Source organism: Vanessa atalanta, chromosome 12 (assembly GCF_905147765.1).
Source record: "Vanessa atalanta chromosome 12, ilVanAtal1.2, whole genome shotgun sequence".
Taxonomy (NCBI): Eukaryota; Metazoa; Arthropoda; class Insecta; order Lepidoptera; family Nymphalidae; genus Vanessa; species Vanessa atalanta.
The window spans coordinates 2439479-2462776 of record NC_061882.1 but is presented as its reverse complement, the minus strand read 5'-3'; the positions used below and the strand labels follow the sequence as shown (position 1 = coordinate 2462776).

At 31.1% G+C, this 23298-nt stretch overlaps 1 protein-coding gene across 1 annotated transcript in view; it reads left to right on the top strand.

Annotated features, from left to right (window-relative positions):
• LOC125067973 (acetylcholine receptor subunit alpha-like 1) overlaps positions 1–23298 on the top strand; it is a 237563-nt gene that overhangs the window by 38290 nt on the left and 175975 nt on the right. The window contains exon 2 of the mRNA XM_047676926.1: positions 18848–18898. The gene's annotated coding sequence lies outside the window, so the exon portion shown is untranslated. The remainder of the gene's footprint in view (positions 1–18847; positions 18899–23298) is intronic.

Here is a 23298-nt window from a genome sequence, read left to right as displayed (position 1 = left end):
TTGTATGAGCTAACATCACATGTTAGAAAATTTAAGCTCATATAAGTTAATTTAATAACGTCTCTGTATCTACATCTTCACTGTTCATGTATTTTTGAATTTTTATGTGCGTCACGTTCGGAATTTTAGCCGGGGAAGCTACCGCCTACATACAGGGTTGTCAATCGCAAATATATTGCAATAGACTTTTTTTATTTTGTATATGGCAAAACTCAGGGCGATTAAGAATAAAAAGTATATCTTTGTATTTATTCTAATTTCAAAAATTATCTGACAACGTTTTGTTTAAGGTCTTTTGTTCTTAAATTACGGTACAAAGTAACGGCTTTATAAAGTTCTGAGAATATCAAATCGTTTTTATTTATTAATTGATTAATTATTACATAGCCGATACCTCAATGGGTAGAATACATTTTATTCAGATGTCACCATGGTGATAAACTTTGTTGATAAGAGCATATAGATTCCAGTCAGAGAAAGAGATGGACGTAGAATGGACGTTGTCAGAAAAGTTATAAATGACCAATATAAAATGATCCATTTAGCGATATTGTATATTTTTCAGCGTTCTGATTTTATTTCAATGCCGATCGTGATCAACCTATAATACCTTTTCAATATTCCGAATACCATCCGTTCAAATCAAATCAAGCCTCACTTATATCTGCTTTATTTATTTTTATAATTCATCTTACGCTCGATGGTGAAATAAACGTCGTGAGGAAACTTTCATGCAAGATGAAATGCCATGTATACAAATTATATCAGGGCGACTTGTACTAAGGAGGCCTAGCAGTGGACGATATAATTATAAAATATATCGAACGATCGATACGCAATGGTAACTGAAGAACTATTCCTAACATCTAATTTTTTTTTTCTCTAACTATAGTATAAAAATATTATTTTATGTATGTGTGTTCCAAAAAAATATACGTTGAAAATTACTGTTCAAAAACAGGCAACTAGTAAATGCTTATTGAGATCGAAAAAAGGCAAATAAAAAAGATTAATAGCGCTATATGTATATCGTTATTACTAATAGGAATGTTTTACCGAGTAACATAAACCAATTGCATTTTTTATGAATGTATATTTATAAACTACTTATTGTGACAACAGAACGTTTGAATTCTGCCACGATTTAAACAGAATTTTCAACAACAACTTGTTTGTGGTTTCAAATGAATACTTATTCTGGTAGTTCGGATACAACTGGAATATTCGACAGCCCTAGCTTGGGTCTAATTCACTTTGTCTCTCGCTTTGGCCACCACAATTAAGCTTGTTTCAACTTAAAATGTGTCTTTATTTAGTCAGTTGCAGGCGACGAGGAAATACTTATAGATCCTTAGCTATTTTTAGATTCAACATCTAATGATAACATGTTTAATTTAATCCCATAATATTATATCGTAAATATGGATATTTCATATTCATTATCTTTATTTTAATAGTTTAATCTTATTCCTTAAGAATTATATGAATACACTATTGCACATACATTTAATTACTTATCATCTTGAACAATAAAATATTATTTACATAAGAAAATTAGTGTATTACATTAAAACAATCTGCGTAATATAGGGTTTCGACGTCACGTTAAGTTTATTTACAGTGCCAATATTATCAGCCACGTACAAACCGCTTAAATAAAAAACGACGTGTAATACATTAGCATCAGATGCAGCGTTACGTATTTGAACTATTCCAAAATGTTGCTAGTGTGACAGGATCTTTATTATCGTGGAACAATGGAGAACACTTTATCACACACAATCATTTATCAGAAGATAACTAGTCGGGTGGAAGGGGAATGGTTTGGACGTAGCTGTTTTTGTTTTCCGTTTGTTTTGTTTTCTAAAAACCGCGTTTTTGTGTATCGTGATATTCAGCCGGACAGATTGCGGTGTTCTTCATACATTTTAAGTTTGTGGATTTTTAACCGACTTTATTGATGAACGAGGTTATTAATTCCGTCGTAATTTTTTTTTTTTTAATTCAGAGCTCCGTCTTTTATGTCATTATTTTTTGGGGGTACTTTTCGTTTGATCCAATTTAAATTAGATGAAAAAAATAGAGAATAAATAGATTTTTTTTATAGGTTTCCTTTTGCTAAAATGTTATATAATTAATAAAAATTAATGAGTAGCTACTAAAAATGATCGTTACTGTTGTAGATAGCTCAATAGCAGACAAGACTCTAGATGTTGGCAATGATTTAACTACTGCAATACTATAACCGTGCAGTTTCTGCGCCTAAAATCTTTCCGGTCGCAGTTTTTTCGTCTCATCGGAATTTATGAAGAAATAAAGAATTCTTTCGTTTTTGCGCACAGATGGGCCGATTATGAACATAGTAAAACTATAAGCCATGGGAAGTTGCATGTAATTACGCTGGCTCAATCACCGCTTGAATCAGAACACGTGAATAGAAATTACCGATGGAATGAATGATGAATGAATGATGGTTACTATCCTGGCATTCTTTATCTACCGCATAAAAATATGAATCCCAATGAACATTTTTACGAGCTTCTCCTATAGAACCGAACTTTTATTCGTTCTTAGTGTTATGTAAACATTTTTGCTCTAGTAATTTTCAGTTCCCGGAGGACATCTAAAAATGTCAAATAAACCTGAAAGAGGGATAACAGTTAATTTACGTGTTAAGATAACAATGAAACAACCCCCGCAATAGCGGTTAACGCCCCTTATATACGAAGATTGATATACATAATTTCCTATAGTCCATTTCATTATTTTGTTGTTCAAGTTACTAAGTTAAATCTTTAATATAAATTTATTGAACGTTTGTTTGATTATAATACAATTCCATTTTTTATTTTGAATATGTTTGAGGGTGTGTCGTATTTTTGTGTGAGTGACAATTATCGTCATATATAAAGACTTAGGCATATAAAATACGTTATAAATCACTTAAAGAAAGATTAATGATAATGACGATGTTGGGTGATAATATGTAAATAATTATCTTAATAATGACATCACTAATATCGCGGGTGGCGCAATAAGCTCAAGAGTATTATGAGTGAGATATGAAGGGGGGTTAAAACCAGCAATAGGTACTTAAGGCCGCTAATGATAATACACATTTAACACGTAACATATAACATACTAACCATAACCCTTAAAAAAAATAATTGACTTGACATAATGAATACTCAAAACAAATAAATGTATATATGTAATGCGTCAAAAGAGAATCAAGGAAAAAAAGGTAGTTCAAACGATCCAATTCTCCTTCATCCTTTCATAAACTTCTGATAAATGTAACCTGAAATACGAAGAATATAATTGACACGTTTATAGATAAGTTATTTGTTTAATTGATTTTGATGTAAAACATTTTTGGTACGCTTTGGGGGTAAGATCGACGCGTATGGCGATCGACGCGTGACAGCAAACGGCAAGACGTTCTTCACTCTTTAGTCTTCTTTTTTTTTATTGGCATTGGTTGGCTGACGAGCATATGGGCTACCTGATGGTAAGTGGTCACCATCATACACAAAGGCGCTGTAAGAAATATTAACCACATACATCACCTATGCGCCACCAACCTTGGGAACTAAGAAAATGTATATAATACTATATATATTTTCTTGCCATATATGTATTATAAACAAAATATGAAAAAGTATCTCCATATTTTATTACCGTAATTGTATGTTTTATTTGTTCTCTATATAATATTTTCATTGAAACTTATATAATTTATATGAAGAACATTTTCCTGTTAAACTTTTTTTTTTAACGATTCTCTTTCATAGAAGGTTTTTTCTACTATTTAGCTGAGTAGTATTTAGAAGTGGCAATGACAATAGACCAGGGACCAGGAGCAAGACTGCGACTTCCACTAGCCGGCAATTACACCGTTGAGCTATTAAGGCTTAAATGTTATTCCGGTTCCAACGGCGAATAATTAACCAACCCTTTTTATTAGAGAAATCGGCTTTGACTTGAATTGATGATTTCGGCTTTACATACGTAATATTAAATTAAAAAAAATATATATTTTATACAAAACCGTACCATTTTCTGTATTAACCTCTGAACGAAGTCGAATATTTTAATTTTATTTAAGATACTTATTTTAATTTAGAGTAAAATTAATGTTAATGACCTACAGTTGGGGTTATCCAATTCTCTTCGCTTTACCAAATTGGGTTGGTGAATACACTAGGCCACTAAGCACGAGGTGAATACAATTATAAAATCAATGTAAGTGCATGTAAAAACGCTCGGGATTGAACCGCAATCTTGGGTTAAACCTTAACACTGAGCATATTATATGTATTACATAATTATTAGAGTGTATTACTGTTTTTTGTTTGTATTATGGTATAGGTATAGTGATATGTAGACGGAACATAGTTGACCACTTATGGTAAGCGGTGATAGTATTTTTACATCGCCTTAATACCCCACAAACCTTGATGACTGATTAGTTAACTTACTTGTGTCTGTATTTCCACTAGCTCACTGAATCTTTAAACTGGAACATAACAATAACTATTGCTGTTTGACGGTAGAATATGTAAAGAGTGGATGGTACCAACCCAGACGGGCTGCCACAAAGCAGCAATCCAGTAAAATCATCTTTATTATACTTTCTTATTTTAATTTAATAGTGTTGTAAATACCAGTGGTAGTGTAACGTACTGTAACTATCTTGATTTTTTTATTGATTTGTTTTTGTAAATTAGTTTTATATTTTACTTGCTTTTATAAAATTTTAAGATCCTTATACACCGATTCATACTCAGACAGCGTCTAATTTAATTTAATTTAACAAATGAATAAACACATATATGGTTCGCAAAATATATCTATATCTGTAAATTACATATATCTACTAACTGGTTTATGCATGAGCTTGGCTCAATTGAACTTAGGTATTTCTATCATATTGCAAATACAGCATAATATGTAATACAAACAAGATATATATATATATACATACATATGTCAAAAGCAAGTTATAGCGATCCATGCATTCCAACAGTTATTATTAGTTATATCTCGGTATAAGTGGATTTAAATCACATTATTAATTTTATTATGAATGTAAGTTGTACCATGGGAATTACATAACATGGAACTTATTATTATGTAACACTAGTCAGCCTGTGTGGTCACCAAAAAACATACCCGTCAAGTGATACCCGGCAGATGTGAACTAGCGAAGTTGTTGATTGAAAACCAAGCAATAAATAATAACCAGTTTAGTGAATTCTGTTTCTGAAATAAATGTTTGTTTTTCTTCTTATTGTATAATAATATATGGCAATTGTATGTATACAACACGAGAAGTGAGGGGCGATGGAAAGATAAAAATAAATCCCGATTAAAAACCACGATGGTTGCATAAGAGTTATACCATTCGCGGTTGCGGAGTACGAGTCGGTCTGAACCCCAAAGCCAAATAGTTTACACTAAAAAATTTATCTCTGAGCTTGAATTTTTTTTTAATTAATAAGGCTATTACTCAACACATAATTACGTAGAGTTTCAGGCCGAACATAAAATATAGATTTAGTTGTATTTGATTGACATAATTTTAGATTTCAAATATTGGTAAAGAGTAACTATTGAGGTTCTTACCAATTCATCTCGATAGAATATAAATTTCGAGCCAGAGGTAGGTTTACATTTAAAATAATTCCGTAAAATGACGATTCAAAATTGATCGTAAACCCTTATATGAATAAAGTATATTTTGATTTGAAATGAAATTGAGCGCAAACATAAGACCACTTTATTCCCTCACAGTGTAACAGGGCGGCGATCCGACACGACCGGGGACCGGGCAGAGATCAGACGCGAGACAACGAGATTTCCGCAGCACGAGAATATAAGTACTATCAACTTTCGAACTCGAAGTTTTCACTAAAAATTGTCGTATAGACAACATAGGGGCGAACGCGAAGGGGATTTTGTGTGTTTCTATAATATTTTAAGCATTTATTCATTGATTTTACACAGGTATATTTTTCTTTAATTTTTTTTTTTTGTAATATATTTAGTAATAATTTTTAATTTATTTCTATTTTATTTGAAATCTTTATAATTAAAGTCAACATCAAAGTGCTCTTTATTCAAATAAGCATTTTTTACGTATTGTGATTCAGTCATATTTAAAGTTATCAGCGATTTCGAATGTATCTATCGAGCAGAATCGGAGGCACTGTCATATATAAATTAATAGATGTACATTATCAGAAGAAACACGTTATCATTGGTTGTATGTGATCTTATATTTATAATGGGCCTCGCAGCTACATTGAGGAAAACTAGGGAGTTAAGTTACACGAACTCTGGTTTGCACTTGGATTGAAATGGCGACATACTAACTAACTGCCATATATATTATATAAGTGAAAATAAGTGAATAATAATAGTTCACTCTTGAATATATATTTAAAAACAGAGCTATTGAATTTAGTATCGGTTCTAATTGAATCAATTTTTTAATTGATTTCTGATACTGTGACAATCCATTCGCTTTAATATAGAATAATATATCCCTTTTAGTTACATTAAAAAAACATCAAAATCGAACACTGGGGACTTTCATTAGATAATGCGTTTACAACACGATAACATTTCTAAACAAATCTCTTTAATCGAGAGGGTATCTATAGGTCGCTATGAACAGGATCACGCTTGTCCATCGATAGCATAACAAAGGATTTATCCCACAATGAACCGCTGGCAATCCGTTTTAAGCGACGCTCGAATACAGCGATAGATTAAAATTTTAATATATCAGAAATTCATTTCGAAATTACATTTCCCTTTCATCGTTTATGTGGGCGGTGAATTATATTTAGGTCGTTTAAATAAAATTAAAAGCACAAAACATCGGTACGATTTCACAGATAAAAAATAAAAATATTATATTCAATTTAAAAATGAGTTTATTACAGTTGTAATCGTTGAGTTCCTTTTTCGAAAGCCACAGGTTATACGAAAGAGTAAGTGCTTCGTGAATACCATCAATACACCAATTCATATTCTATCACCAATCAAATTATAGTATTTATTACCAGACTTCTTTTCGGTTCTTATTCATGTAATTATATATCAACTTTGCCCGCCAAAAATCAATACTCTGTTGCGCTATCTTCTACTTAAATGGGGGAGGTAGCTAGTGTAATTACAGGGATAAAAACATTTTGATGATTTAAATATTTATACATCTTATATTGATAGTGTCAATGATCGGTATAATAACTAGATCAAAGAGAACCGATCGTGCATTCTATAAAATGATAAGAAAAAAAATATTATTATGAAATTCGAGTATTTCACCCTTGATGGGTGTTTTTCGTAAGGAGTATTTTAGAATTTCATAATTCATTATCATCATCAGAATTTATGATTAAATTGTGTGATTTGAATGTTGTCACACTGCTATCATAAAATAAAATATAAAAACATTTAAAAGACACAAATAATAATCAAGTCTCTACATATTATCACAAACAGATTTTAGACTAAAATAATAAATTAATCAAGCAATTCTAAGAATTTACGTAAACCATAAAAACAAAAACAAATTCAAAGAAAAGTAATTTTGGAAGAAACAAAAACGCGCTGACAATGAATTATTAACTTAAAAACGCTACAGCAACTTCTTATTTCTAATTGAACTTTTAAACTTATTAAATCAATATAATTGAAAACTTTGTGAGTCATGCAAGAAGGCCACGGTTAAAACTATTGCGCTCGTATTTAATCCTCACTACGGGGCTTTAAGTGAGAATACCTTATATAAATATTCCTTATGTAATATATAATATATATAAGTAAATTTTCAGCGTCTGGCTTTTCGACAGCCATGTAAAGATATTCATTTAAATTGTGGTACATTTTGGACTTCACACTTATACATTAATTGCTTATAAAACTTCCTCTGAAAATGATCAATATTCATAATATACTTTTAATACAGTAGAGTTAACTGTACATATTCTAGAATTGAACAGACATAGGCATTGTATATAATAACTAGCGACCCGCCCCGGCTTCGCATATGAGCAATTAGACCTGTAATATCTTCGAAAATATTCATTTAAATTACATTATGTAAAGGGTTGTATTGATCTATATTCAATGCAAAATGTATCTGTCAAATGTCTATGACTTTGCAAACGAAATTCGTCGCTAGGCAGCCCTTGAAGCAGTGCGCTACTGACGCTATGTATGAACCATAATCATGAATAAATACTTTCTACAAATAAAATCCTATCCAATAAAGTCCGATTACCATTAAGATAAAATAATAATTCAATAACCTATAAACAGAATATTTAAGAAGACCATTTTAGTAATCAGCAAATCAAAATGAGTAAATGTGCCATAAACTCGGCCGTAAAATGTTTATAACTTACTTTGTCTACAATGTTTGAAGATGTTGCCTTCATTACACGTATTCACCACAATAACTGAGTAAGATTACCCTCCTGGGCATCTCCCAACCGGACTCCAGAAACTTTAATAACATTTTTATTAAAAATTTAGGCAAAATAGACGTTAAGCCCATATAGTCTAGTATATTGCAATTTAAAAATTATATGAAGATTTTTTGTCTTAAGACTTTTTAAAGAACACCATCAATCTTATTTAAATTAATTTCTTTTTTTTTAGTATTTGCTTAGTAAATTTGATAAGAAGACTTATGACATTATTGTTTGAGAAGTTTCCAAAATAAAACTTTTTGTATCCCAGTTGAATATAATTTTTGTATACAAAGTAATCAGAATCAATGTATTTATATAAGAAAAAAAAATCAAACCAGTATTTCTGTTTCAGTCTATAATGTAATTTTACCGTGAAACAATTATTATTATTATTTTTATATCTATACTATATATAATATAATTAAAGATGCTAGCGATCGCCGTTATGATGATGTTTTCGTTTCCAAGCTGGTTTTAAGTTTTTTTTTTACTTTCTGCTATGTTAATCGTTTTATGTTTACTTAAGATTTTGAAAAGATTTTAATATCTCATTGAAAAAACTTACTAAACCAATACTTAAAAACGTTTGTAGGCAATTTCGGAGAAGGTTGCAATATATTTACATATAAGTAGCATTTCATATTGTATTGTATGAAGAATATTAGAATTTACCACGTAATGACATGAAAAGGGTCAATTAAAACTAACGATATGATGTTAATTACTCGATACGAAGACGTAGCGGTCTACCGTAACGAGTTTCTCTTGTAATCGATCTAGTGGCATTATTGCAAGTAACGTGTAATAGTTGATTTAAAGGTGGTTTCGCTACCAGTTAATACGAACAGGTGTTTGGTTTAACTTCCATTAGAAATAACCATTTTTAATGATTGTTACGTTGAAATATTAATTTCAAAGTAAATTAATAAAAAAGTATTAATTATATAAGTAAACAAAACTATATTTTAGTTTATATTGTAATTTTTTCAAGGTTTTTAGTTTCTCGTAAATCAATTACAAGTCCAAAGACCAAGTCAACTGTAATTACGATAAGGGTATTCTGTAATCCGTGCAGACGTATTGTAACCACAGCGTAGCAGATGTTATTACGTAGCCTATGTCGTAGCACATGCGATTATGTAGAGTCTGAAGTGACTCTACGTAGTCTACTATTATCTTATACATTTATTTGTTTATACTTAAATATTTTTAAAAATTAATGAAAGGATATTTTATTATTATGAATTTATACAAAATATTTTATAGGAAGAAGATATGCATAATGTCTTTTTAAATTGTATGCAGGGTATCTTTCAATTCTCTAATGATGAGATCAACTTAATGCGAAGAGTGATTAAACAGGTTCTTAAGCGTTTAACACGTCGTTTTAATTAGTTGACTGATCTTGTAATTAGACACACGTGTAGAAAGATTAATTATTCTCAATTAGCAACTGTAGTAACGAAATTGAATATATTGTTTTGAATTAATAACTTGGTAATGCAGAAAGTATATATTCAGTTTTATCAAGATAAAATCAATACTTTTATATGGATTGCTTTTAAAAAGTGTAATCTTATATTATATTTGTATTATTAAATTATTGAATAAAAAAGATATCCTTTTATTCGGACCGATCCTTTTCAAGACCGCAGTCATTTCTGGAAGCTAAACATTTTAGTTTCTCTTTTGATCTGGTCACTTTGATGTTGATTCACAAAAGCGACTTTGTATTATGTATTCCCTTAGCTAGAAGAGTCTCTAGATAACCTTATTTGCAAGTTATTGTTTCTTAATACGAGCGGTTTGTGTCTATTCGTTTCGGTGACCTTGGGTTTTGTTTCTCTAAAAATTATTCGAGAGTCCAACTTGCGCACGTTGTCTTAGTAAACTTGTCAATATTGTTAAGACTCGGCCGAGATGATGCGGCCTTCGAGATAAATTAGTTTTTCTATTCGATGTTGCTAATTTTCTTAAGAACCTTTTTTTATATAATTAAGTAAAAGTTTGTGTACAGAAACGACCTAATTAGTTGGAATAAAATAATTAATGTTCTGTTGTATATTTTACGTGTCTTCGATTCGGTTAATTTTATCGGACGGTATTTTCTTTCCGAATGAAATATATTTCATTCGGAAAGTAAATATAAAGACGTAAAAAACAGCTTTTTTTTGTTCACGAATGTATATAATAAATTGAATGACTTGAGAATGTAAAATGATCACGAGTCTTCCTCAAAAACATTTTGTTGAAAATAATTCAATTGGTAAGAGATATGTATAACTGACAGATTTTTTTTTCTAAAACATTAATGTTTTACTTCAAAATCACAAAATTAAACACAAATACCGTTTCGAGAATTCGGAGCCTTAACATTCGACCTTCGATAAAGATGATTGTTCTACTTTTGCGCCATCTTGGCTTTATTTTTATTTTCCTTTGAGGTTGATATTATATTTAATTTCGTAACCAAAAAGTCATAATATTTCTAATCGGATACAATATATTGAGCTTTCTTATTTGTTGAACAAAAGAGAATTCTATATATATATTTGGTTCAACAAGAACTACTGAAATATATTATGTTTATTTCGACACGATACTATTGTAATTAGTTTACTAATAAGTAATTTTAACTTTCTTATTGTAATCCCATTACGTATCCAATATCCTATTCGTCTAGCTATTTTCACGATTCTTTTTATTTATTCAAAAGAATCAGAGAAATCTCAATATATAATCTGGGAACCTTCTCTTAAGGAGATGTTTTCCAGATTATTCTACAACGATGTTCTGGCGTAGGTTGGTGGCAGATTATTATTCGATTCGAGATGAGTTAAAAGCAAATATTAGGTCCTTAGATATTATGAAATTGGCGTTTTGTACCGGAGGAATATAAAGTATTTTTTTTTTTGTAAAATATATTTATTAATCAAAATGTGCACCGTTGTTATCTTTGCACTTTTGCCATCTAATCATCATCAATCATCTATAAAACCATGAAGAAGAGAATCAATAAACTCTTTGAAAGCGGTTTGGACTGTCGCATCGAAGTTGATTTTTTTTACTTATAAGAAGTTCCGGAAAAAATGGCAATCTGTTGGAGCACGGAGGATACGGTGGATGTTGCAGACATTCCAATTGTAGCTCATCTAACTTAGTAGTTGTTTGTTGTGCTGTGTGTGGTCTTGCGTTGTCGAGCAGCAGCAGTGGCTTAGAGCGATTGACCAATCTTGTTTGTTAAGCAGCTAGTTCTTCCTTCGTGTTTAGTAGTTGCTGTCAATTTTACCATTTTTGACCATATTCTAGACAACTGTAGTGAACGATACCGGCGCTAGTCCACCAAGCACACACATGTAGTCAATTTTCGCTTAGAGCAGGATTTGGCCGGGTCTCCAGGGTTCAGCCATTGCGACGAGTGCTTCCGATTATCGTACAGTATCCATTTATTATCACAAGTAATGATTCGATTTAAAATCCCTTCATTACTGTGTCGGTTGAGCAAGGTAACACAGCAACACGCGTGTTTGCAAGTTCGATTCACTCAATTCATGAGATAGCCATCGTTCAAGTTTTTTTACTTTCCCGATTAACTTCAAGTGGATTAATACAGTTTTATCTCTTACCCCAAAGCCTGCAGCTATTTCTGAAGTGCTTTATGATGGATCAGCTTCCACAAGAGCCTTTAAATCTTCATTTTCTTCGTTCACTTTGGTCTCTGACCGTCTAGGTGGTTGGTTCTGAAGTTCGAAATTACCAGAACGAAAACGTTGAAATCAAAAACGTACCGTGCTTTCTTTTGCGACCAGCGCCGTACACATCATTAATCCGTCTAATGACTTCGAATGAGTCTTGATACTTTTTAGTAAAGTTTTGGTTTATGATATGTTTAATGACATAGGTAGGTTGGACGACCAAATGGTACACCTGATTGTGAGTTCCGACATAAGATATTGCCGCTGTAAGAAATATTAACGATTCCTTACATAACTAATTCGCCACCAGAGTTGTTATATCCTTAGTACCTGTAGTTAAACTGGCTGACTCACCTTTGAACCCGGACTACAACAATACTAAACATTGCTGTTTAGCGGTAGAATATGTGATCAATGAGAGGTATCTAGCTTTACAAAGTCCTACCATCAAGTTAAATGTTCTGATTGTTCATTTGACCGCACATTTGACGTCATTGTTATGTACCGGACAGGGGAATCTTATCGCTCGTGAAATCGTAACGAGTGGCAACCGCTAAAAGATCTGCAGTCATTTCAATCTGACGCCGGAACGTGCTCTAGTGCGCGTCTTCTGAAATCTGTTAGGTTATCCGGTTACAAGATAAAGGAAATAGGATATTTGAGTCTTTCTATTATACTCACTGGAAATAAAACTGATACAACACTTCACAAAAGATTATGGATCAAAGGATAGAAAAGATCAGGAATTTATATTAGCATACTTAAGACTAGTAAGAGGCATAAAAATAAATTAAATCAATATCAAAATAAAATTAGTAAATATTTTAATAATATTTTATGATTTTAGGCATTTCCTGCGATAAAGAAACGAGTAGAATAAAACACAAATGTAATCTAAAATGCAAACTTTGGGCGTTCTCTTATCAGTGTATGTTTGGTATGGGTTTTAACAGCGATCATATAAATCTTATTTTGTAAGACCTGATAATTCATTGAGCCGAGATGGCCCAGTGGTTAGAACGCGTGCATCTTAACTGATGATTTCGGGTTCAAGCCCAGGCAGGCACCACTGAATTTTCATGTGCTTAATTTGTGTTTATAATTCATCTCGTGCTCGGCGGTGAAGGAAAACATCGTGAGGAAACCTGCATGTGTCTAATTTCAACGAAATTCTGCCACATGTGTATTCCGCCAATCCGCATTGGAGCAGCGTGGTGGAATGTGCTCCAAAAACCTTCTCCTCAAAAGGGAGAGGAGGCCTTTAGCCCAGCAGTGGGAAAATTTACAGGCTGCTAATGCTAATGATAATTCAACGGAGTTAATAGAAATTATAAAATTTTAATTTAAATATTAATCATGTACAGTACAATGTAGCTCCTGAATTAGTTAACTATGTTTTAGAAATTAACCTTCCTTTAAATTACTACAACGAGTTACTCATCTCAAATTCTACATCTCATTCTGATATTTCACTTATCATATAATTTACCGCCAAACAGCAATTCTTAACAATGTTGTATTCCGGTTTTTAGGGCGAGTGAGCCAGTGTAACAACAGACGCAATTGTCATAACATCATATTTCCCAAGTTTGTTGGCGTATTGGTAGAATGATTATTGTTTCATAGAGCGCCAATGGGCAGTGGTGACCACTTACACTTGATATTAAAAAAGGAGTTGTGTCAGTTACAAAAGAAATATGTTTCTTGTTATTGATTTGATGTCGTGATCACGAATCATTGTGATGTTTAAAGTAATTAAACCACAGTAAAATGTAATATGTATGTATTAATATAGGTACGCATAAATAAATAAATATCATCACATACATTACTCTGATCCCAATGTAAGTAGCTAAAGCACTTGTGTTATGTAAAATCAGAAGTATCAACGGTACCACAAACACCCAGAGCCAAGAAAACATAGAAAACTGATGAACTCTTTCTACATCGACTCGACTGGAAATCGAACCCGAAACCTCGGAGTGGCGTACCCATGAAAACCGGTGTACATACTACTCGACCACGGAGGTCGTCGGATATCATCGGAGCATAGAGTCTTAAATAAAAAATATAGCTTAATTTGAATAGATACTTTGTCGCGATGTAATGTTGCAAGGATGAGATACCTAGAATTTATATATATATATATACATATATATAGACGTGCAGCAATTGATATAATTGTAATATGCATCAATGTTCGATTTGACCAATTAATATTATATGGCCGATTAGCCGGTCCAGCCATCTACTAAGTACTGTAGAGCATAACATTGAAGTCTTAAAAGATACAATTTTAATCTTATAACAATTGCGATTTGAATATTCTTCATATAATAAGAGATAATTTTATTTAGTTATAAAATATATTTTTATATTATTTTACATAAACTTTGATAATATAGTCGTTTTGCAATGCATGCTTTTCTTTTACATCATATAACACTAAAATTTCACAAACTCAAGTTCCAAAGAATCGATATAGTATTGAATAATTCAGGCAAATTAGCCTTCCTAAGAAAGGAATCAAATTTAATTCCTAATCGATTGGCTAAAAATGTCACACTTGAAATTATGAAAGCGGTCGTTTAAACGTTTGAAATAAACTCGTAACAATCTACCGAGCGTCCCTTGGTTGAAGTGCCCTCGAGTTTCAAGCAAATCAGATTCATTTAAGTATTCCATACCTTCCGAAATGGACAATTTTCTTTCAATTTAACGTTGGATTAAAAATCGTTTTATCTTAATGTTAACAATATTAAAAAAAAAAAACAATAAATCGTCGTAATTTATTTCTGTACTAATAGGTCTGTTGATGTCAAAACACACACATGCGAAAATAACTGTTAAGGGAAATTTTACACTCTGTCAAAAATGACAAGGATAAAGTCATTAGGCGAATACGAAACGAATAGATCGTTAACGAGATGAGCAGCATTTTTTTTTAAACAAATAAAATCGATTTCGTAACTCGTAACGGTCCATCGAGCGTCCTCCGCCATAAGCACACTCGAATCTCAAGCAAGCGAGAGCATTTTAAACTTCAATAACACACCATCTGGGCCAAGGTTGGATATTTTTAACGTTTCACGTTTAATGTAGTCGAGTTCGTGCTAATGTGACGAAAGAGTTAGGTATTTTTTCTCTAAGGTTATTGATCCATTAAATAAAAATATTAGAATAAGTAAAAGACCAAATTTTGCTCGAAAATAAATGTTAAATCAGCGATTCAAATATGATTTTAATTTAAGACGTGTTTTTAAAATATAATAAAAAAGATCTGACATCAATGTTTTAATATATGTGATATTAAAACATAGGTATACAAAATGACGTAAACGTCACCATCAGATATTAGTTACCTATAGTATGAGAGCATAGTAGTCGAAAATACTATTCTCATATTATTCTCGTAATAACAAAAGACTATCGAGGTATGAAAAATCCTACGTTTCCCGTGACGAGTCTACTTTGTTATAATATAATTACATAATTCGAATTATATTTATATTACTTAATATAATATCTTAAAAAGATTCTGTCAAATCCAGGTTAAATTGAATGTTTGTCATGAAGAAGGACTTCTTCTCTCACGAAAAGGCTAGAACAAAGAACTTTCTGTAAAAATAAGACGCTTTTAACAAATTTTATGTTTACATAACTCCAATCTTTATACACCTTTGTTAGTTGAAGAACACTTAGCTTCTTCAAGACAAGGTAACAATACGACGGCATTTAACGACTATATCTTGAAGATATTTGGGCTCAGAATACCGAAATTTCCATTGAATTATAGTCCTTATTCAAAGTGTAATAAAGGTTATTTAACGACACATCTATTTCAAACGACACCATAAACTTCTTCATAAAAATTCTAACCGTTAACAAAGTTAAAACACAATAAACATAAGGAAGAAGCGTTTCAGTTAACCTCAAAATAAAAATAAAAAAAGATGTACCAAAATGTCCCACGTACGTGGAATAAGAAACGATGAACGGTAAAAAGGTAGATGGTCGATGTTAGGCAGCATTGAATGTTTATGGTTTAATGTCGTTATTTTTCATGAATGTACACGAAATTGCCTTCCCAAATAGTTTTCTTCTCGGACATATAAGTCATTTGTAACAAATTTTCTATCTAGAACCCATTTCAATACATGGATAAAATTTCCATCGATCGTTATTGTACAAAATGTAAGTCGCATAATAATATGATATTCTAACAATATTAAAATGATCTGCTTGAAGCTTGTGTCTGGCTTCAGGCTCAAACTCAGAGTCGGGACAGTAAACAAGCATTGGGTTTCATTGACAAGATATTCTCAGCAGCCTGATGGTTCGATATCGGTAGTGTCTACACTCCTTTGTTCACTTCCTTGGCAAGTGCGCACCTTTGCTGTATAAGAGTGACCGAATAGAGAATATTTTTGTGTTACACACTTGCGCCTTTCGCTATTCTCTTTTGAGAATTTCTGTCGTGACTGAAATGAGTCTGGAATACATTATCATCACACTTAATATTAATATTAAAGAAAATCAACTCTCTAATAAATATACTATGCGACAAATAAAATAAATATGAAAGTAAATCTATCTGTTTGTTATCGCATACTGACTAAACCACTGAAATATGAAATTAAATTGAACGTCGAGGTAGCCTAGGTAAGACCTGTACACATTTTTAGAATGTTCGCCGCGTACAGATACAAAAGGAACAGATGTACATGACATATTACGTATTACATGACAGATTAGCAAAAAAATTGACAAAAAAGAATACAAAAAATATATTGCGTAAAATAAATTTATATTCATGATAAAATTCTTATAAAAATATTATGTTAAATAACAATAAAGAATTTCACGTTTTAATGTTCATTATGATATTATTTGTAGCAATTGTTCAGAGCTTCCTTGTTTCCGGTACAACGATAGCTAACAATACTTTCATGGAATATGAAGATATTCTATTAAAATGTAGCAAGAAAATAAATTGACTCCTTTGAGCGATTTATCTATTTATTCGCTGTTCTGACTTTAAATTTAAATTTGTATTTAATTAATACATTAACTGAAATATAGACCGTAATCAATTTCGTAAAATTTAAGCCAGTACATTTAGTATACATAATATTTTAGGATATTAAAGAAACAAAGAAAGTTAGACCCAAGATTGCCAAGTGGTTAGAAGAATTTTTTGGCATTTTTTCATGTATGTGTTTATAATTTATCTTGTGCTCGAAACTGAAGGTCTAGGTATTTTTAAGTCTATTAATTAAATAACAAAAACATTCTTTTTAATGTAAAATATTGACTAGATTCACGTATAGACAGGAAATATATTTAATTCCCAATCGAAGTATTAACTTTGGATTTTCAAGTAACATGAACTTTAAACAATATTATCGTGGCTTCTCTCCAGAGAGTTAGTTCTAAGTAATCATTACATTACAAGCTGAACATATCAGCAATATCCTGTTTTCTTTTTTCTGTAATTAATTTATAAATCTTTTATAATTAATTTATAAAAGGTTTTTATTGTTTTTATGTAGCATTTTAGTTTTAAAAATAAAAATATAAGTGCTGATTTGCCTACAAACATTTATATTGTTGGCAAGCTTAAGAATATTGTATGGTTTATTCTGATAAAATGATAGCAATAATTTATTCACAAATTTAAACGCAACTTTGATTTTTCAGAATTGAGATGATTGTATTACTTCAAATAGAAGTTTAAAATGTACGTGGACAAAAAATAAAATAAGTTCCTCGTAATTATTTCAAATTATATTTTATCTTGACATGATGTCTGATGTTTGAACATACGAATATGGCAAATAAATGGATTAAAAGTTCATATTTTATAACGTTCACTATCACACTGTCCGTGTTAGAGCTTAACTGTAGGTTTACACTGACGGGTAAGGATGGTTGCATTTTATAGATACCAATGTTGAGTTGAAATACCAAAATGCTATAACGCATTACAGCGATATACAAAACCAACCATGCAACTGCATAACTTAAATCGTTCGCATTAGTGGCAGTGTGGTCTTTCGGTCCTCTTTGTTCTAAATTATTACAAATGGAATGCGGCTGGCAACGGTCGTTGTTACCGACTGCCGCCAATCGGCTTTCCACTGTTAAATTGCGTATTCCGAACAGTTAAATGGTATTTGTTGTCGTGTTGTAAATGAAACTAACAGATTTCTATTGCCTACGCTATGTAGGTACTAATTGTGACTGTATTTAAAAGTAGGTGTGCGATATTTGTTAAATCGAATAAATTATATTATGTTCATTTATTATTAAAATCTTTTGGACAACGTTTAGTGTTCGTGATTATACTCACTTGAAATTCAGCTTTAACAAATCTGGCTGTAGCATTAAATAATTCATACATGATTTTAATTTAAAGGAATTTCTCATTAATGTTATCAATATTTCTTAAACTCTATAGAATTAAAGATATCGCTAATTAGAAATTCGAGTTACCCAAAAAACTGTCACCTTAACAAATAATATAACTAAAGAAGGATTTATATAAGAATTAAACGATTCAATTATTGTGTTTCAAGTAAGCACTGGTCACTGAGTCACTTAGTTTCATTTTTAAAATAGCTTATACGTAATATTTATTTATATTTATTACTTTTTTCACAGGTAAGTCTCGATCAGTCGATGACACAGCCAAGGAGGACCCATGTCTTACTGGTAGGTATTGAATTTTATCATTACTTAGATTAACAATTTTGTAGTTTTAATTATCTTCGTTTTATATTCATGTATTGTAATATATTAAATTTGTTTGTAACTAAAATGACATACGTTATCGTAATGGTAGGGCCACAATTCGTATATTCTTATTCCAAAGCGCAATACTTAGGATTATGTGCTTCGTTTTAATGGCTGAATAAGTCAGTGTAACTACAGTCACAAGTTATCAAGGTTGGTAGTGCATTGGCCAGATATGGTCCGTATTGTGTGTGACCACTTACCACCAAATAGCCCTGCCGTCTTTAAATCAAAATAAATAATGTCTGATATAAAAACAAATCAAATCTGAAACAACAACATACTTTTAATAAAAACAACAATGTTTTTGACTGTCATGACATTTTATATTAACATTCAGAATTGTCGCAAAAATAACGAAACGTATTCTCTGACGTTTCTTTTGAGGACATTCCACAACTTTTCTGCGTGAATGTTTTTAAGGTTTTTTTTTTTTAAGGGATTCAACTGTTTCAGGCTGTGACAGTTGTTTTCGAACGAGAACAATAAATTAAGCAAGTCTGGAAAGTGACAACAGATTTTGCGGTGCGTTCAAAATGTTTACAATTAGATTTACTCCGATGTTATCTAAATTATTCCACGGATTTACTGAAAATGTTCCATTATTAATAGGTTTCGATGTAGCCTTGAAGAGAATATTTAAAGGAATTAAGTGGCATTAAGAGTTTGATTACTTAGTATTTTATATAATGATCATTAATTATACATGGAAGTATATACAAAATTATGTCTTTGTAATATTTGTATAAAGAAGATATTATATGGACAGAAAAATGACGTATATTAATGATTTTTAAACAAGCGTTTCTAAGGTAATATTTCTTGTTACTTTGAAAATTTGACTTCAACTGAGTGCTATTCTGCAAATACTTACTTCTTATCTCAACTTGTTTACCTTCTTGCAGTTTCTATTTAGATTTGAGTGCTAATATGGGACCCTTTGCGATGGTGTTCTGGAATGATTTAGGGAATTATTTGAGTATACATGCTATTAATTGGATACACGTGAAGTTATCCGATTCTGAATGTGAAAACGTTGAGATAGATTAATAGTTAGATGTATAAATCATCCAAGATTTTTACAATTATTATTATCAAGAATATTATCAATGGTTAGTACTTTCTGTTAGTTAGGTTTTTTTTTAGGTTAGTTTTCACTGCATCGATTAAAATGCCATGTCTTACGGTAATACTAACTGTATTTAACTAACATTACTGTATTTTTAGATGTTGAAAAAGAGTAACTACTGAGTTTCTTACCGGTTCTTCTCGGTAGAATCTACATTCCGAACCGGTGGTAGCTTTACTTAAAATAGTTTGTTAAATGACGATTTAAAAGTGCTTTTAGTGCCTACTAGAATAAATTATAATTTGATTTTGATTGATTTTGATTTTGTATAACTGGCTTAAATGAATGTTGAATGAATCTATCACTAAATTCTTAAAATGTAATTTAGTTCCTAGTGTTAGTTATTATTATTTGTTTTGATAAACTAAAAGTTATGCACTTAGTTTTCTGCAAAAACATTAAAATAAATACAAGAAAGAAACACCAGCAGTTGGCTTCATTATTTTAATATTTAATTTCTGTACTAAGTTACATCTTCAGTTACACGTATTATACGCAAAACATATTTAAGTTAAATTAGCTGTAACATTCAAATGCACTTTTTGAAAAGTTTTATTTTAAAAATTTACGATGAATTCTATGTGAATAACAAAGTATAACATCCGGACTAAAATAAACTGAATTTTCTGAACAAAAAATTCATGACATACGACCAGTTCGGAGAACGTGTCGCGAAAATTTTGTAACTAGTTTTAGTTTTAAAACTTTTCAATGCTAGCACTCACAGTATGAACTTCCGATGTACGTAAATTTTAAGTACAGCGGGAATTTAAGAGTAACAATAGGCAGAGCAGTTGTTATTCTTTAAAGCTTTGTCTATGATAAATAACAGCAGGATACGTCCTCCTGTCAAATGTAAAGGGAGACTATTTAATTGGGTAGGATATTAAATAGTGCACAAATTTGTGCGTACACACAAGTGTACTTTATAATTTGCTGGGACTGTAAACCCGACGCGATAAGAAAGAGTTCAGACACTGAAAGTAAACTTCGGAAAGCTAGTTAGAATTTCTTGACTGAAAAATTCAATAAATTGTTATAGGTCTGATCTAAAAATTTGACTCTAATCCTCAGATCAGATCAAGAGCCTTTTAACCAACAAGGCAGTTTTTCATAAATGTTCACACTCTGTTACACATACCGAAATACGGTTTCTGATTCTTGTCATTCGATTATAACATTTTACTCCAATAAACATTATGGAGATATGACGTCATAAGCTTTATACAGGAAAGATGTTTAAGAGGTGGTCTCATCGGCAAAACAGACATTTGGCCGTTCAAATATTTATCACCATAATCATGAAAAAGATACGTAATACACAGACATGGATTAGTTAGTTGTGTAACTTACTCTGACTCGTAGAAAGTTTTCCGCATTGCATCGTTGCAGCAAATATTGCCATATGTGTTTCAAACAAAATGTTAACTCGATTTGGTAATTTAATGCTTCGGATAACAAATCTTATGTCTCTTGACATAAAGGCGAAAATATTTTTTCATTAATTTATTTCCTGACGAACTACTCGAATTTATTTTTATAATATAGACGTTTTTGAAAAAGGAATGTTTTACTGTAAAATACTTGAACGCCTTCTTTCAATCGTTTTATATTTTATTAAATATTATTATTATTACAATACGTAATACTTCTTTTTTAAATAAGCAACGATTTAAGATCTCAGTCTCCTCAAAGAACTTGGATTCCAACTACTACCTATTTAAAAAAATGTTCAAATATAGATTTGATTAATTAAAATAATGTGTTTATGTGATAGTAAACCTAGCTAATAAAGCTTCAGATCTCGAGGGATCTACAGGATTGTGAGCTACACACACGTACACACGACTCGTTAAAAAAAAGTTTATTTCTTAACTTCTAAAATCTTTACGTTACGTAAATTGGAACATCCACCAATTAAGTCTTTACTTGTATAAGTGTATGCAACTATTTGTGTGTGTTCGTGTGTGTCCATTAGTAATGGCTAATTAATTATTATCATAAGTAATACACGTTACGGACAAAATTAAAATAAATTAAAAAAAAAAAACATCAAATTCATTTTCCTTTAAAAATAGCAAAATAAAATCATGCAATACGGACCTAGTGTCCGTATTGAATAAAATAATGCGACTGTCAAGGGACGCCCGACACATGTGAAATCGAAATTGAAAGAAAACCAATAAATGAATATGGAGTATATAAATAAAGACAGAGAGAGAAGAGATTTCTTTAATAAAATAAATATAACAATAATAACGCTCTTATTTATTCAAGTAACAGAGATGCAATTATAAAAATACTTAAACAAAGGAATTAACTTTAATAACCAGCATCCTACTATCAACTTCCTTGCTTTTGCTGGATTTGGAATTTTACAACAAATAAAATAAAAATATATTATACCCTACACATGTACGAGGAAGTTGATAGTGTTGACGGAGAGAGGCATGATGGCAGAGCAGGGTCCCCAATAGATGTTACGCACCAAAGATATTTTATAAAAGTATCGTTTGTTTTTTATGTTTCTTTTAAATTAAGATAATCTTATGCGTATCAATCGACATCTTCGTTTTCTGAGAACCTAAAACTTGAATAAAACATTTCGTCTCGATATCATTTAGGGAACTTCTTTATTGCAGTTGCCGAAGTTTTCGCTAACGAAGTTCTCAGAAACTTATATTTTCTGCTACTGCGTGCCATCGTTAAGGAGGTTCGTGACTGTCCTGATTAATTCATCCGATGGTCCATTGTTTTTTCCTTTTTAGGCCTGTTTGCCTTTGTAATAATTTGAGCATTGTTAAGAGATCTCGTCTATTCTGATTCAGGACGCATTAAGAAATGAATAATTTAGTATGAGAATATTTTATTGTACAAATATTTTTGTAATTAATTGTTTTGATTGATAAAAACATATAAATGAGTACACGTCTGATTCTATTATATAATCAATTGAAATAAAACAAGACGAAGGAATTAATATAGGATATGTATAAAATGATGCTAACTGTCTTAAGCTTTTAGAAAATAATACAAGAGACTGAAGTCGCAAAGCTTTAAATATAATTATTGACTGTCAAATTAAAACCTACCAACAGTTCGAAAATGCCCTGACCCGAGAAGAACCGGCGAAAGAAACTTAGTAGTTTAACATGTAAAAATATCGATTATTTAAGTAGGTATTTGAATG